Raw genomic sequence first — 11,184 nt, 5'->3', positions numbered from 1 at the left:
TAATGCTATGTGAATGGTATGAACAAAGTGCTGAGGGAAATAGAGAAAGGAGGTGACAAAACAGCTCACAAGGTTGTGGGGATTTTTAAAAAAGTTATATATGTGCAAATGAAAAAATGTCATATTCTTAACTCTGATAATTACTCAGCAAACCCCGCATTTATACCGGTGTTGGCGATCTTGGCCCAACATGAACTCCTCGCCTTTCAGGAGTTGCTAGTTCTCTTAAGCCTCAGACTTCTTTAAAGTCTGGCTGAACTAAAAGGAGTTTCTGGATAGTTATGCAGGACTAGGGGGGAACGGAGGATCCCACAGTTCCTGCGAATCGGAGCTTGTGCAGGCGATTATACTCCGCAGATTACGGCAGTGGGCGGGCCCCAAATCCCCATGTGGTCCCGACATCATTGACATGGCGGAATCCCGTATCTAACCCTCCTGGTAGTTATTTGAGCGGCGGCGGCGGCCGGAGGAGGAGGAGGAGATCGGCGGTGGGGACGGCGGCGGCGGCGGCGGCGGGAGCAGCGAAGGGGCGGCAGGGATTCTCGGGGCTGTTGGCTGGGGAGGCGTGGGAGACCCGGTGTGTGGCGCGCCCGGAGCCCCGCGTTTCAGCCCCAGGGAAGGTAAGGGATGCAGGAGCGGGAGTCTGGAGGGGACCGGGATCCCAAGTGTCTGCCGCCGCGCTCGGCGCACTGGAAAGCCCCGTCCGGACGCAGAGTCCGCCAAAGTGCGTGCCTGCCCCGGAGCGCTTCGGGAGCACTGGGCTTCCAGAGGAAAACTTGCCGCCAGAGTGCTGGGGCGCCCTGCGCTGGTCTGGGCACCCCGGGAACAGGGGGCCCGGTGTGGGGGGTGCCGGCCTCCGCTTTGGGGCCGCGTCTTACTGGGCTCAGGGCCCCCGCTCATCCACGCAGCTGGCCAAGGTTTGGAGGAGGGAAAGAAACGGGTAGATTCTTTCTTGATGGAAAAAAAAAAATCTGGGCAGTGGTTCCCGGGCTCTCCCTCCCCCCTCGTCCTCCCCAGCCTCCCCAGCAGATTTTGTCCGAGGAATCCGCTCCCCCTCCCGGAATCTCCGCGGCAGGAACGCTGCCCAGGAGGGGGAGGGCGGGCGGAGAGGCCGAGGAATCTTCGACGTGTCACTTTCTGAGGCTGTAGATTTCCATATGGTGGAGGGAGGAGGGCGGGTGTGCGAAGTGGGGCTGGAAGTCGGGGCCGCCTCTCCTCGCCAGGCGGGGGCGGGCCGGGACCTCCGACCCGGGGATGCTCGCGGGGAGGGTCCCGAGCCCGAGCCGGCCCCCCGCCCAGGCCAGGCCTCTCAGGGACACTCCCCGCCTCGCCGCTGGCCACCTCAGTGCGCGCCACGTCCTCCCTCCCCGTCCTGCCCCCCGGGCTCCCCCCGGGCTGGGGGCGGTAACCGGCGGCGGCGGCCGGACTCGGCGAGCCTGGCGGCTGGAAGCTCGGGCGGGGGAGCGGGGCGCGGCGGGAAGGAGCGGGCGACCCGGTGTGTGGGCCAGCGTAGCTCCGGTCAGTCGGTCACCCCGAGGGGCTCCCGGGCCGGGGTGGGGCGGGCGGGCGGAATCCGCGCCCCGAGGCGGCCGGGAGGGGCCGCGCGGACCGTCTGGTGCCCGCGGCTGGGCGGGGGCCGGCCGGCGTGGGAAGGGCTTGTCACTCCCGGCGGAAAGTGGGCCCTCGGGCTCTGCCCGCGAACTTTCCCAAAGGTCCGGTCCCCGCGCCCCGAAGGAGCCCGAGCACCCGGGCCTGATGTCCCCGGAGACGGGGCAGGGCCGCCCGGCGGCGCCGTTGGCGGGGAGGCTTCCAGGAGTGCGCGGCTGGAGTTGGAGCTTTTCGAATCTCAACTCCCACCCTTCTATCTTTGACTAAGGGAAAGCGATGGCATTTTATCTAGACTGCCGTTTGCGGACTTCCTTAAAAGTTAAAACTTTTAATTTTTTTCTCATCAGTTCAGCACGTTCTTGAAACAAGATTTGGAATTTGGCCGCAGTGGGCCGACGCCGGGGCCGCAGATTCATACTTTGATCTCTCCATCCTTGTTGGTTTCTAGTCTCCCTCCCTATCTTCTACCCAAGCTTAATCATGTTTTGGAACGGGCGAGGTCTTTTGTTGGGTGGGCACCCCCCTTTATTGCTTGTCTGTTTATTTTTTGATGTGCAGTTAATTTGATTTGAATTTCCTCCAGTTTCCAGGCTCTCGTAGGGAAAGCTAAGGAAGAGGGAATACGCCACCTTTTTTTTTTTCTTCTTTTTTTTTAATGTGGAGAGGTGGGGCATTGGGAAAGGGGAGGCACGGTGGTTGTGGGCAAAGAGTCAGAGGGAGCAGACAGACCCGGAAGAAAAGGAATCTGCTCTGCAATAACACTTTTTTTTTTTTTTTTTTTGAGGCTTCTGGCCTCTGGCAAAAATGCTCTGTTCTGATTTCTACTGCCTGAGCTGCTCTTTACTTTCAAGTTAGAGCTGTGACTCTGGGCCTGGGACTACGCCCGGGGGAAGAGCCCTGCAGCCACGCCAAGAGCAGCCTGTGGCCCTGGTTTTGTGCCTTGTATGGGGGCCCGTGGTTCCCCTTGGTTGGAAGCGGCCTCTGTGGAACCTGCGTTTTGTAAATTTCCTGGCTCCCGGGGAGCAGCTGTTAATGACGGTAAAGTCTTTGGTCTTGCTTTCTGATCCTGCAAAGGGACCTCACCTGTAAGGATATAATTCTCACTTTGTTTAGACATGAGAGGGTCATGCACAAGCTGGCCAAGAATGAGGCATACTTGGTAGAAAGAAAAAGTCACTAAAAAATGGTACTTAAACTCGTAGGTGCTTTTAAAGTGTTTTGGTTTATATGCTCCTAAGAGAAAAGAATTCTACATAAAGATAGTGTTCATTTTAAAAGAGATCTTAAAACTGTAAGATATCATCATGGAATAGGAGGTTGTAGCTTCTAATTACAGTATGTACAATTTCAAAAAGATATTGCAGTAACCTTTTAAGACAGACTTTATAAATAGCTCATGTCAGACCATGGGCTATATTGGAGAGTCAGTCTTCTGGGATTTCTGGAGGAATGGTTGGGATCAGTTAGGAAGCTGGCTCTAGGAGCCTAGGTAGTAGTTTACTCAGTAGGAGTTTTGCCTAACATTTAAAGTGGCAACATTTGCTAGTGTCCTTAGAACTGAAAACCTGAAGAACCTCCCAACTTCAGTTTTAGGAAAATGAGGCCCAGTGAGGGGGAATGACTTGTTCCCTGTTTGTGATCTTGGATTAAAATGCAATACTAGATTGTATTAATAGTTACTCTTTTGGATATCTAATATGTACTAAGTACTGCATATAGTGTTTTTTTTTTTAACATTATCTCATTAAAATTCTTTCAATTTAGGTGATGTTAAGGACATTTTATAGACAAAGCATTGAGGTTCATAGAAGTTTAGTAACTTGCACAAGATCATATAGAATTTTCTTTGGTGATGGAAATGGTTTTATATCTGTGCTGTCCAAGTATGGCAGTCACCAGGCGCGTGTAACTGTTGCATCATTTAAAATGTGGCCTGTTGGGTAGAAGAACTACATTTTAAATTGTATTTATTTTTAGTTATTTTAAACTGCTACTTGTGGCTAGTGGTTAGGTACCCCGATTTTGGGGACTGTAAAGTAGAACTTTCTCTCAAATCTATTTCTGTTTAACTGGGTCCCATTCCTTTTTAAGATTGCCTGGTTCAGTTTTCTTTCTTCCATACCACCAGAAGATGCTTAGATTTAGTTCTTAAGTGGAATTCAAATACTAGATTACCTGTAGCTCAAAAACAAGCAAATAATTGTTTTAAAAATACTTGCCTGTCATAGTAAAAACTGATAGACGAAGATTTTAAATGACATTTTCTGTTTAATTGAAATAACTGCTTATAGGAATTGTTGGTTATTTTCAGTGTAATAAAGGAGTGTAAGTAGGGGAAGGTATGAAAAAAATCACTAATAAGAAGTTGAAAAAACTACCCCCAATATCCATTTATCCGGTCATTGGGTGATTTTTTTCAAATGTGTTCATTCAGGTAAAATAACTTAACCAGCATTCACTTTTTCTCATCTAGCTGCACAATTAATCTGAAGAATTAAAATCATTGCTTTACTACCAAAGAAAGATTCTCTTGGTGGCATATGGTCAAATAGTTTTCTGATAAGTGGATTTAATTTAAATCTTTTGCATTTTAGAATTTATTTGGTAGAAGGAATTTCAACAACTTTCATATTTTATTAATATATGAAATAGTGAAAATTCCAACTCATGTTAAAATAAGCATTCATTTATCTGGATTTCATCCATAAATATCCAATAACCCAATACCCTTTTCTTTTTTTTTTTTTGCATACTGCTTTCAGGAAAAGACAGATGACAAAATAATCTTTTATTAGAGTTTTAAAAACAGTAACTGCCAGATTTGTTATAAATATATCTGAAGCTGCTCTTTCATAGTTATTGTACTGCTCAGGGATAATTGCAGTTCATAATCCTGACCCTAGAGGATTAATGTGATTCTGAAAGACTTACACTAGTAAGTCAGCTTTAAATTGTTCTATATTATTTTAGTGTTGTGTGAATTGCGTGGCCTCCAGCTCTGAAAATTGTAAATTCAACTAAAGGTGAGGCATCAGTTAATTAGACCATTCAGATAGCTGAAAAACCTTTTTATACCCTTTCCTGACTATTGGGATCATAGTTATGGTCAAAGAACCAACATAAGAACCATGTTATAAATAGGATTATAGTGTTCTTGTGAGTGTGACAAATACTGGAAACATGATTTAACTCAGGATGCATAGTTCCATTTTTTGGACATCAAGGTGCTTAATACAAATGAGACATAATTTAAAAGATTGAAATGATAGGCAAAGATTAGAAATCTTATGGGCCTCCCAAATCTTATATCCCCTAGTGAGGGCCACATCTGAGTATCAGTTTGAACTCAGAATAATCTGTCAGGGACTTAATTTACTTCTTAGCTGTGTGTCCTTGATAGATTTCTGAAACTCTCTTAGTCTGTTTCTTCATTTTAGTATAAGGAGAAAACATCTTACCTGTACCATTTTTCAAGTGGTTGTCACAAGGGGTTAATATGAGTCAGTGTATTGAAAAATGTTTAGCAAAGCCTTGCACAAACTCCATAGTTTATTACATTGCAAAATTTAAAAACTGAGCTGTTCTTAGGGAATTAGTTTGCATGTTTTCGGAGACCTCCAAATAGTGTTTGGACACTTTGAAAAATGACTCATTTTTTTCTTTGTGATGAATGAATAAAGTTTCAGTCTTTAGATCGCAGTTTTATTTTCTCCATATTCCTAATGCCATAGTTGATTTGTGACCTCTCAACAGTTGTATTTCCTTACATATGGTCCATAGCTGGTTAGCATTGCTGAAGTGGACAAGACAGTCGGCTTGATTCAGAGTCATTCTTGAGGTGGAGGGGAAAAACGACAGTCTTCTAGAGGAATTTCCAAAATTGAATGATAGAGGAATGGGCTTCAGTCCCTGTATGGTATCTTAGTAAGCCTGTTATTTGAGCTTTCAGTAATTACAGCTGCGTGCCGAGTGTGTACTTGGTCTCTTCTGACTCTTTGTGACCCCATGGACTGTAGCTCGCCAGACTCCTCTGTCCATGGGATTCTCCAGACAAGAATACTGGAGTGGGTTGCCATTTCCTCCTCCAGGGGATCTTCTCGACCCAGGGATGGAATCCTGCAATGCAGGCAGATGCTTTACCACTAGCGCCACCTGGGAAGCCCCAAAACAGGTTCTGGGTGGGGTGAAGTTGGGGGAACAGGATGGAGAATACTGGAGTGGGTTGCCGTTCCCTTCTCCAGGGGATTTTCCCGACTCAGGGATCGAACCTGGGTCTCTTGCATTGCCGGCAGATTCCTTACCATTTGAGCTACCAGGGAAGCCCAATTATAGCTGAGAATGGGGGGAAAATAATTTTCTGTATAGGGAAATATTTGCAACCTACTGTGTTTTCACTTTGGAAATCACAATGCCTTTTCTTCACTTTAACGAGGTTAATACATTCAATGAGAGTTTTTATGGTAAGACATTCAGTTCAGTTCAGTCACTCAGTTGTGTCCGACTCTTTGTAACCCCATGGACTGCAGCACACCAGGCTTCCCTGTCCATCACTAACTCCTGGAGCTTACTCAAACTCATGTCCATCGAGTTGGTGATGCCATCCAACCATCTCATCCTCTGTCATGCCCTTCTCCTCCCACCTTCAATCCTTCCCAGCATCAGGGTCTTTTCCAATGAGTCAGTTCTTCGCATCAGGTGGCCTAACTATTGGAGTTTCAGCTTCAGCATCAGTCCTTCCAATGAGTATTCAGGACTGATTTCCTTTACGATGTACTGGTTTGATCTCCTTGCCGTCCAAGGGGCTCTCAAGAGTCTTCTCCAACACCACAGTTCAAAAGCATCAATTCTTCGACTCTCAGCTTTCTTTATAGTCCAACTCTCACATCCATACATGACTACTGGAAAAACCATAGCTTTGACTATATGGACCTTTGTTGACAAAGTAATGTCTCTACTTTTTAATATGCTATCTAGGTTGGTCATAGCTTTTCTTCCAAGGAGCAAGAGTCTTTTAATTTCATGGCTGCAATCACCATCTGCAGTGATTTTGGACCCCAAAGAAATAAAGTTTTCTACTGTTTCCATTGTTTTTCCATCTATTTGCCATGAAGTGATGGGACCGGATGCCATGATCTTAGTTTCCTGAATTTTGAGCTTTAAGCCAGCTTTTTCACTCTCCTCTTTTCCTTTCATCAAGAGGCTCTTTAGTTCTTCTTCACTTTCTACCATAAGGGTGATAGCATCTGCTTATCTGAGGTTATTGATATTTCTCCCAGCAATCTTGATTTCAGCTTGTGTTTCATCCAGCCTGACATTTTGCATGATGTACTCTGCATATAAGTTAAATAAGTAGGATGACAGTATACAGCCTTCACGTACTCCTTTCCCAATTTGGAACCAGTCTTTTTTCATATCCAGTTCTAACTGTTGCTTCTTACCTGCATACAGATTTCTCAGGAGGCAGGTCAGGTGGTCTGATATTTCCATCTCTTAAAGAATTTCCCATAGTTTATTGTGATCCACACAGTCAAAGGCTTTGGCATAGTCAATAAAGCAGAAATACTCTCTTGCTTTTTCGATGTTCCAGCAGATGTTGGCAATTTGATCTCTGGTTCCTCTGCCTTTTCTAAATCCAGCTTAAACATCTGAAAGTTTATGGTTCATGTACTATTGAAGCCTGGCTTGGAGAATTTTGAGCATTACTTTGCTAGCATGTGAGATGAGTGCAATTATGCAGTAGTTTGAACATTCTTTGGGCTTGGAATGAAAACTGACCTTTTCCAGTCCTGTGGCCACTGCTGAGTTTTCCAAATTTGCTGGCATACTGAGTACAGCACTTTCACAGCATCATCTTTCAGGATTTGAAATAGCTCAACTGTGAGCCTGTTATTTTCAAGTAAACATTAATTCTCATCCTTGGCATCTGCTGGGAATGCACTTGGATAGTTGAAAGTGGAAGTTGCTCAGTCGTGTCTGACTCTTTGTGACCCCATGGACTATACAGTCCATGGAATTCTCCAGGCCAGAATACTGGAGTGGGTAGCCTTTCCCTTCTCCAGAGGATCTTCCCAACCCAGGGATTGAACCCAGGTCTCCTGCTTTGCAGGTAGATTCTTTACCACCTGAGACATCAGGTAATCCCCTAGATAGTTGAGGAAAAGCTTTATTCTTTAGTTGACACTGAATGCCTTTGAATATAGGAAAATATTTATAAGCACATATTTTGTTTTTGCCTTAAAATACACAATACAGTATATATAGTATTACTGTGTTTTTTAAAAGGCAGAGAAGGCTTCAGTCACTGTAGCTAGACAGAGGCAGTTTTCTGTGGAAGCCATGTACAGGCTCACTTGGGAGGATGACTTGATGGTTGGTACTTGAGCTTCCTTAGTGGCTCAGTGGCATAGAATCTGCCTGCTAATGCTGGAGACGTGGGTTTGATCCCTGGGTTGCAAAGATCCCCTGGAGAAGGAAATGGTAACCTGCTTAAATATTCTTGCCTGGGAAATCCCATGGACAGAGGAGCCTGGAGGGCTATAGTTCACGGGGTTGTAAAGAGTTGGACACAGCTGAGCATGCATGTACTTGAACTCTTTGCAAGGTACAGCCAATGAGAAGCAGGTCCCTAGTCACAAGCTTACCCAGAGGGGAATTGTTTATGGTGTAGGTGTAGTGTCAAGGATCTGTCCTTGGAGACCAGAAGTACGTGGGGGTAGGGATTGGAACCGGCAGAGGAGAGGGGAAGTTGGGAGGTTTTTAAACTACCAAGAATAAATCCAGTAAGATAAGACTATAGTGATCATCTATTACAGGTGGGGAAGTTTCTTAATTTAAAAATGTATCAATCCTTGAATCTCTTTTCTTGGTCCCTAGTTGAGATGTAAAAACACCTGGATTGTAATTTCATTGGCTGATGAAAAGTCCTTGCTGAAACTCACTGTTCAGTCACTGGCTCCTATTATTTTTGTTTCTGTAGTATTACTATTGCTTGTCAGTTTTCATATAATTGGAGGGAGAAGATTTTAATGGTGTTGAGCCAAAGCTAGCATAATTTGAGATTCTAGTAAGTATCTGTTTAAAATGTCCCTTATATTAAATGATTATATTTGAGTTTAAAATGTAATTATGTAGTTTTATTTCATTCACTTGTTTATTACTGAGGAGGCACTTATTGAGTCTAAACTAGGTGCTTAATGAAATATTCTATGCTGTTCTGACTTTTTTTTTTTTTTTTTGGCAAATTCAAGTCATTTTTCTGTTTACTTACAGGGGTCTTTTGCTTATGTTTTTGAGATGTTGTGGAGGGAGCTGTGTTTGCCACCAAACTGCTAGGGCAGGATGTAACAATTTAGTCCTTTGCTCCTATCTCAAATCTGAAAAATGGTAACGATTGGAGCACCTATAGGCTATGTTTAAAACTAAATTTATATAAGAATTAAAGGCTTTTGATTCAACCTTGTTTTAACTTTGGAAGATGAACTTTTTTTTATAAAGGCAACCAGTCAGAAAAATTTGTTCAAGTTGATATAATACAGACTCACAGTGTTCAATTATGAAAAGCTTTCTGTTAAAATAACTATCTGGAAAATTGTCTTCATACATGAGCAAACGTCGTATGTTTGAGAAATAATGGAAGATTCTAAAATCCCAGGAAATAACACAAGTTAATTTATTCTTAAGGGGTTCAGTCAGTTTCTCCACAGCTGGTGGGAGAGGGTCTCTGTTAAAAATAACTTCATTGTTCTGGTTGTAACTAATTAGGAATTTGCAATTATCCAGGCAAGTCTAAGATAAAGTTTGGCTTACTACTCTATATGAGAAGGTTTTACTGTAACAAGTTTAAATAGATCATAAGGGGAATATTTACTTAATTGGGAGAACAAACCACTTTAAGCACCTTGGAAAAATCAATTTACTTAAAAGCAATGTAAAACTGCAGTATAGATTGAAAATAGTTTGACTACTGGGCTTTTTCATAGAGGTGTGGGACTTCCATGAAATAAATGGCAATTTATTCAGTACTGTCACATAAACTAGGAATAGTTAGAAGTATAATTTTATATACAAAATAAGTCACAACAGTAAACAAATGTCCACCTCCCCATATCTCATCCACTCCCACCAATAGAGTCCCAAATATGCCTGTTGATTTGCTTTGAATGTTTTCTATTGATATTTGTTTTGCTACTTGTTGTCTCCTCCTGTAAGCACTTGATGGCAGATTGGTTAGAGCAGGTGTTAAAGGCTTAAAAACATCATTATTGCTTTTAACTGCCCATGTCTTCCTCCATATGAGATTGGGCAAAGTTGTGGAAAGCCTGCCAGTGGTATTTAGGTAAGTTTATTATAAATCTTTCTCTTCTACTTTTACTAAAGCAAGGCCTTCCGGGACAGCTTAGTTCCAGGTATTATGTGAACTGACCCCCAAGAAAAGTAAATTTCTTTTTAAAATATTTCAAAATATTTATATCAACTTATTCAGACATGAGGTTTTCAAATATTTGACTTTTTAGAGTTCAGACTGACCGGTTTTTATGGTACAGGTTGTAAATGTAGGATCCTCAATATGCTTTTAGGGTATTATGCTCCTTTTTATCTTATATTGAAAGAAAACATTAAAAACACATTTTGTATTTTCTATTATTTAAATCACATAAGAGGAAAATGTTAAAAGTCATTAGATATTACTGTTCCTGATTTTTCTGTTTTTCTTGTATCAGGAAAAAAAATTCCAATTTAGGGTAATAAAGGTAAATGTTAATCTGAATTAGTGAATCAGAGAATACTTGAATATGTTGAATTGGAACACTAGTGTATTGCTGTTGGGAATGTACAAAGGTATAGCTGCTGTGGAAAATAGTTTTGTGGTTTCTTAAAAAGTTAAATATAGAATCACCTAGCAATTCCATATCTGAGTATGTACCCCAAATAATTGAAAGCAGGGACTCAAGTAGATACTTCAATACCAGTGTTTATAGTGGTATTATTTCGAATATCTAAAAGGTGAAAAAAAGCCAGATGTCCATTCACAGATGAATGGATAAGCATAATGTGGTCTCTACATACAGTGGAATACTATTCAACCATAAAAAGGAATGAAATTCCAATACATGCTACAACAGAGTTGAACCTTGGAAACATTATGCTGAATGAAATAAGCCAGACACAAAAGGGCAAATACTGCATGTTTCCTACTCATGTGAGGTCCCTGAAATAGGCAAATTCATAGAGAAGAAAAGGAGAATAGACATTTCCAGGAGCTGGGGGAAGAGGAATAGGTGTTATACTTTGATAGGTCCTGAGCTTCTGCTTAGGATAATGAAAAGTTCTGGAAATGAATAGTGGTGATGGTTCTCAATATTGTTAATGTACTCCATGTAGCTGAACCGTCATGTACCCTGACCCCTGTGATTAAAAATGGTTAAAATGGCAAATGGGATGTATGTTTTATCACGATAAAAAACTGAAAAAAAATTGGAGATTTCTTCCGAATGATTTCAGCTTGCCTCTGTTTGCGCCCCCTTGGTCTGCCCCGTGCAGGGTATGTAGATGTTCCCCCTCCCTCCCCGCTGCCTA

General features: G+C 42.9%; 1 protein-coding gene across 3 annotated transcripts in view; it reads left to right on the top strand.

The window, feature by feature from the left end:
• The first annotated feature begins 451 nt into the window (after positions 1-451).
• FNDC3B (fibronectin type III domain containing 3B) overlaps positions 452-11,184 on the top strand; it is a 352,029-nt gene continuing 341,296 nt past the window's right edge. Inside the window, exon 1 of one of the 3 annotated variants that reach the window (XM_043473729.1) lies at positions 452-620. The gene's annotated coding sequence lies outside the window, so the exon portion shown is untranslated. Of the gene's footprint in view, positions 621-1,390; positions 1,519-2,363; positions 2,647-11,184 lie in introns of those variants that run through there. The other 2 variants (XM_043473727.1, XM_043473728.1) reach the window with 2 other exon arrangements.

Source organism: Cervus canadensis, chromosome 7 (assembly GCF_019320065.1).
Source record: "Cervus canadensis isolate Bull #8, Minnesota chromosome 7, ASM1932006v1, whole genome shotgun sequence".
Lineage (NCBI taxonomy): Eukaryota > Metazoa > Chordata > Mammalia > Artiodactyla > Cervidae > Cervus > Cervus canadensis.
Note: the sequence above shows the minus strand (reverse complement) of the source record. Positions and strands in the feature narration are given on the sequence as shown.